Source organism: Gorilla gorilla, chromosome 4 (genome assembly GCF_029281585.2).
Source record: "Gorilla gorilla gorilla isolate KB3781 chromosome 4, NHGRI_mGorGor1-v2.1_pri, whole genome shotgun sequence".
In the NCBI taxonomy this organism is placed as follows: Eukaryota; Metazoa; Chordata; class Mammalia; order Primates; family Hominidae; genus Gorilla; species Gorilla gorilla.
The window spans coordinates 118,936,528-118,943,045 of record NC_073228.2 but is presented as its reverse complement, the minus strand read 5'-3'; the positions used below and the strand labels follow the sequence as shown (position 1 = coordinate 118,943,045).

Here is a 6,518-nt window from a genome sequence, read left to right as displayed (position 1 = left end):
TTACACAGGTGAGGTTTGAGGTATGGGTTATCTCCAGATTGGAAACAAGAGGTCCTACTAAAACAGAAGTGGTGTTTATTTCTGTGCTGAAGTTGCTCCATTATTCAGGTACAGGGATTGAAATGTATGACCTGAAGTGCAGGGGGAGGCACATCCAACAGTTAGTAGGGTTTTGGGATGAGGGTAAGCCAGCATAGGCTGGCTTCATTCCTCACTGAGGGCCTTGGTGCCTTTGGATAATTTTAGCCCTAAGTATTTAAACTGCTGTGAGCAGAGCTGAGCCTTTGGTTTGGAAACTTTGTAGCCACAGGTGGTGAGGAAGTTTAAGAGTGCTGGTGTGGCTCGATGGCACAAGGTTTCTGAACGGGTGGCTAAAAGCAAATCATCCACATACCGAAGGGCAAGAGTGCCCAGGTATAAGAACTGGCTCAAATCTTGGGCTAATGGCCGGCCAAATAGATGGGGGCTATCCCTGAACCCTTAGGGTAAAACAGTCCTGGTGAGTTGAGACACTGGGTTCAAAGGATCCTCAAAAGCAAACAAGAATTGAGAGTCAGGATGTACAGGGATTCAGAAAAAGGCATCCTTAAGGTCCAGGACTGTAAACCACTCTGCTTCCTCTGTTATTTGGGAAAGCAGAGTATAAGGGTTAGGTACAGCTGGGTATAGAGGGACAATGGCCTCATTGATAATCCCGAGATCTTGCTCTAACCTTCACTATCTGTTGGGTTTCTGTACTCCTAAAACTGGAGTACTGCAGGGGCTACTGCATGGTTTTACTAGGCCTTGGGCTTTTAGGTCCTTAATCTTTTGGTGTCCTTGTTGGGCCTTGGGTCTAAGGGGGTACTGCCTTTGGTAGGGAAAGGAGGCGGAATTCTTTGGTTTAACTTGAACAGGACAGGCATTCTTTGCTTGTCCATATTGTCCTTCTGTTGCCCAGACTTAATTCCTTCCTCAAGCAGGGGACAACAAACAGGTGTTCCTTCTCCTACGGGTGTATAATGGCCCCTGCTTTTGCTAGAATGTCTCTCCCTAACAAGGGAGTGGGGTTTTCAGGCATAATTAGAAAAGCATGTGCAAAGAGTAAAGTTCCCCAGTCACAACTTAGTGGCTGGGAGAAGTATCTGGTGACTGGCTGTCCTAGGACCCCTCGGATAGTGACAGATCTGGAGGACAGTTGTCCAGGACAGAAGAATAAGACTGAGAAGGCTGCGCCAGTGTCCAGGAGACAGTTAACCTCCTGGCCCTCAATAATCAAGCATACCCAGGGCTCTGTGAGGCTGATGGCATGGGCTGGTGCTTGCCCTGGGCACCCTCAGTCCTGCTGCTGGGTCATCTGGTTAGTGGCTTCTGGCTCAGAGGACCTTTGTCCCCTGGGACAGTGGGCGTTCCAGTGATTCCCTTGACATAAGGGCAAGGGGCATGGACAAGGGGGCAGCTTACTTCTACTTGGACAATCTTTTTTAAAGTGTCCTTGTAGACCGCACTGGAAGCAAGCCCTATTAGGCATTCGATTTGCCCAGCTTTTCCCTTTTCCAGAGCCTCTGAAGTCCACTTGCCTGAGGGCCATGACTAAAGCGGTGGCCTTTTTTTTTAATCCTGTTTGTCCCATTCTGCCTGCTCCTCCTGATCTCTATCATAAAAAACCAAGGTTGCCAAGTTCAATAGGGTTTCTAAGTTTTGCTCTGGGCCTAAGGCGGACTTTTGAAGTTTTTTTCTAATGTCTGTAGCTGACTGAGTGATAAACTTATCCCTTAAGATTAGTTGGCCTTCAATAGAGTCAGGTGACAGAGAGGTACGCTTTTTCAATGCCTCCCCTAGTCTCTCCAGAAAGGCAGTGGGATTTTCTTCCTTTCCCTGTGTTATAGTGGACATCACTGAATAAATCATAGGCTTCTTCCTAGTTTTCCTTAGTCCTTCTAGCACTCAAGTTAGCAAATGTCTGTGCCACCAATCTCCATGTTCTGATTCTGTGTCGCAAAGAGAATCTACACTGGGAACTGCCTGCTGGCCTGTGGGGAATCATTCTCTTTCCTCTGTTGTCATCCTATCATTGACCTGACTGAGATACCAGAGATCACTTAACTCTCAGGCTGCAGTTATGGCAGCACTTCTCTCATTTGGGGTTAGTGTCTGATTTAGCAGTAGCATTATATTTCTCCGTATCAGATCAAAGGATTGTCCTAACCCTTGTAAAACATCAATATAGCAATCAGGATTATCTGAGAATTTATCTAGATCTATTTTAATTTGCTTTAATTCTGAGAGAGAAAAAAGTACATGCACTTTGGGCTGAAATCTCCTCCTCCCTCCACTTGGAGGTGTCATAATCGGGGAATATTGGCACACTTTGGTTCATTGTTTACCCCTTTGTCTATCTCCTTTTGGACAATTTGGGTTGAAGGGGGGTCCTTGTTAGTTGGGAAGGAGTTGGGGGGACGCTGGGGTGGGGAGGTAGACTCTGAGGGCTTCCTGTAGGACATAAATCACACTTTTTACATAATTGCAAATTGTCCTCTTAACGAAAAGAAAGTTTGTACTTATGGCACTTTATTCCATTTGCCTTCTTTTCTACAAAAGGGGTCTAGCTGTAAGATGGTGTTATAATTTATACCTCCCTCAGAAGGCCAGGTTTCTCCCCCTTGAAGAGGATATCGTGGCCACGCGGTACTGGGGAAGAATATAAGTCATTTCTTTCTCAGCGTCTGAGTGTCAAATTGGTCCTAATTCTCCAGAATACATCTTAGGGGCATTTTTGCCTTGAGGGGAATATTTCCCATCTGAAAAAAAGAACATAGGGATGCCAGCACCCCTAGTCATTTTCCAGTGAGCATTAGTCCTAGAGCGTCCTCCATGGTCCTAATGCTTATTCCTTTCCAGGGTGTGTAACCACCTATGGACCTCTGCTTATCGAATTAGTTATGCTCGCCGATATAGCAGTCCTGCACCTGTTTTCCCACATTTCTTGACCACAGAGAAAAGGGTCTGGGCTGCTGGATTCTAGTGGTCCTTTACCAGCGTGCCCAACATTGCCTTTGTGCTCAGGGGTGAGTCCTAGAGCTGGGCTGTGTTCTGAGTATTTCATAACAACCCAGTTGCCTCATCAAGACGCATTCCCACAAACAACAGCTCTTATGCAAATTCATTTCAGAGAAGGTGTGGGTAACTTTTTGAGTCAGGATTGAGATAGAGTTTTTTGATTCTATCTGTACTTTAAGGCTTGGCTGAATGCAACCAGCTCGCATGTTTGAGCAGACCAATTATTAGGCAGCTTTCCTAACTCTGCTTCTACAAGAGTTTCCCTCAATTACTGAATACCCATTGTGTGTTTTTTTGTTGTTGTTTTGTGTTTTGTTTTGTTTTTTTTTTCAATCGCCTGGGAGGAACCATCTATCATCCTGTCCTGAAGGGGGTTCCTCCTAGTTCTGGTCAGACCTTTGTATGGTAATCAAGATTTCAATCCCCTGTTAGGAAATCTGCTTGGTTAAGGGAATTTTCAGTGGTTAATGTTAAATTATCTTTTTGTCTTTTTTTTTTTTTTTTTTAACAGAATAGCTCTATACTTTAAGATTTTTGAGTTAGTAAGCTGCCCTTTTTGCTTTTTTTTGACTTAGGGTAGTTCTGAACTGTGAGGTGTATTCACAATGAGGTTTCCTCCAAAGACTAATTTTCTACTTTCTTCTGTTAGCAAAGCAGTTGCTACTACTGGGATCTCTCTCTTTCTCTCTTTGACATTCTCTCTCTCTCTCTTTGGCTCCCTCTTTTTCTCTCTCTCTCTCCTCTCTCTCTCTCCTTCCCTTTTCTTTGTAGATGGATTTTGGGAACACAGTGGAAGGACGTTCACTCATTGTCTCCATTTACCACTATAGGAATATGTGCCTCCATTTTAATTTACTCAATTTGCTTTCATCCTGATCTATTATGTCGTCAATAACCCAGTTCCAGTTAAAATACTGGGTTGTCAGTTCTAAGGCCCTGGCCAAGAAGCCAATGCTTGGAGATTGTATTGTGCAGGGGGGAGTAGGGGGTAAGCTGGGTAGAAAATGGGGGAGGAGAGCATCTACACAAAGGGAGAGCAATCCTCCTAGCCATTTACAAACTTGGGGCCCTGACAAGGGTGGTGGGGAATGGGTCTCACACAACTGCCCATGTCGAGAGCTGTATATCTAAATTGGGAGGGGCACCAGGGACAAGACTCCCTGGGTTCATAGCCTAGATGCCTAAGGATGCAGCATCAAGCTTCCCTAGATCCCTTTGGAGATACAACTTGCTCTAATGCTTGGGAGAGGAAGTGAAAGTCTGAAGCATTAGTACCTAGGAGGCAGGGATCAGAGGAAGTAGATTCAGAGGTAAGGAGAATTTTGGGGCTACACTTTCAAGAAAGTAATGTTCAGGATCCAGGAGGTATGAGTCAGAAGGAAAGGTAGGGGCACACGCATGGGCGACTGTTGAGTAGAGACTTCTGGCTGTTCCATGATCTCAACCGACTAATGACGGGAGTTCGGGATGACAGATTTCTGCCCCTAGTTGGCCCTTGGCTTCCCCAGGAAAATTGAAAGCAGAAGCTGGTTCCAGGCAGATCAACGTTCCCAACCCAGAAGGGTTGGGGGTTGTTAGAAAGCCCTTTCCCAGACAGCCTCACACCTAAGTCTTAAGTCTGGTGGCCACGCTAATCATTTTTTTAACTGGCTGACAGGTGCCCAGTATTTTCCTCCATTCTAAGGAAGAATAGGAAGAATAGCAAGTGAAAGTGGTCCAGTATTACTCACTGCTTTGGAGAGTCCCTTCATGGTTGCCAAAATATTACTGGGGTGTCCTTGCTCCTAGAGCTCCCAAAGTGTTGGTGGGCCACTTCCAAGATGGCAGCAAGCCTCTTGTTCTCTGACCTGAGGTTCTTGGCCTCACGGATTTCAAGGAATGGAATCTTGGGCCATGCGGTGAGTGTTATGGCTCTATTCAGCTTGATTAGGATGAACCCTGGGTGCTTAGCCCATGCAGGAGCAACGATGAGCTTCTAACCCGATTGGGAGTGGCAATGAGTGCCGCCTTGCTGGATCAGAAGTGCAGCAGACACCCTGCCAGATCTGGAGGGGTGGAAGTCAGCAGCAGCAACGACAGCAATCAGCAGTGGTGGATGGTGAGGAAAAGCTCAATTTGAACCGGAATAAACACAGACCAGAGAGTGTGCAGTTGCAAGATTTAATAGAGTGAAAACAGAGCTCCCATACAGTGGGAGGGGACCCTAAGGGGGTTGACATTGCTGGCTGGAATGCCTGGGGTTATATCCCAATCATTATCCGTCCCCCTCTGCTCTCAGGTGATAGATGATTGGCTATTTCTTTACCTCCTGTTTTAGCCCAATTAGCCTTTTAGTGAGCTGTCTTTACTACCTGATTGGTCAGGTGTGAGCCAAGTTGCAAGCCCTGTGTTTCAAGGTAGATGTGGTCACCTTCCCAGGTAGGCTTAGGGATTCTTAGTTGGCCTAGGAAATCCAGCTAGTCCTGTCTCTCACTGCCAGCTGCCATGTTGTATGTCTTCATTATCAATCTAAACTCCATGAGGTTAGGGATTTGGTTTGTCCCCCTCTAGTCCATCTCCCATGCTCAGAACACTGTCTAGCACATAGCATGAGCTCAGTAAGTACCTGTTTCATGAATTACTGTACTGGTGCTATTTAAGTAGTGGAGAAGCCACTTTTTACTTCCCTCCCCCCTTTCCCCAGTAAAGCTCGCCCAAGTATTTCTTGCTCCTTTATTCAATTGACCTTTATAGATCTTGGCCAAGTTTAGGTGCATTTTTTCCCCCATATTTGTGAATCTGAGAGTACAGTGCAGAAGGGGAAGGGCTCCAGCTGTAGTGTCAGCAGGCTTTTCTTTTTACTTTGCTGTCTGGCTCTGCCTCAGTTGCTGACTTTGAGCATAGGTTTGAGCTCTATAAGTACCAGTTCCTACATTTGTAAAACAGGGATAATTATTCTCGTACCCAAAATAAAGGTGAATTGAGGATTAAATGCATGAAAGTCACTTTCATAGTGCCTGACACTGGTAAGTGCTAAAGAAATGTTAGTTTTCTTTGGAACTTAATGACCTTATGGCTAGGCATGGGGGCTCATGCCTGTAATCTCAGCACTTTGGGAGGCTGATGCAGGAGGATCTCTTGAGTCCAAGAGTTTGAGACAAGCCTGGGCAACATAAGGAGAGTCCCATCTCTATTAAAAAAAAAAATTAGCCAGGCAAGGTGGCATGCCTGTAGTCTCAGCTTCTCAGAGGGGTGAGATGGAAGAATTGCTTGAGCCTGGGAGCCTGAGGCAGCAGTGAGTGGTGATCCTGCCACTGCACTCCAGCCTGGGCAACAGAGCTCCCTGTCTCAGGAAAAAAAAAAAAAAAATTTGTGATCTTGCTTTCTAAACTATGGAGATATCCCCAGAAAGTAATGAGAATGACCTGAATATCTGGTTTGCTGGGAGGTGGTTTAGAAGGGGGGGGGAACCTCATCTGCTTAGAAAGCTCATTTCAAAG

The 6,518-nt window shown here is 45.8% G+C and overlaps 1 pseudogene; it reads right to left on the bottom strand.

The window, feature by feature from the left end:
* Nucleotides 1-1,593: 1,593 nt before the first annotated feature.
* Nucleotides 1,594-2,780, bottom strand: LOC129533553 (uncharacterized; annotated as a pseudogene).
* Between the last annotated feature and the right edge of the window lie 3,738 nt (nucleotides 2,781-6,518).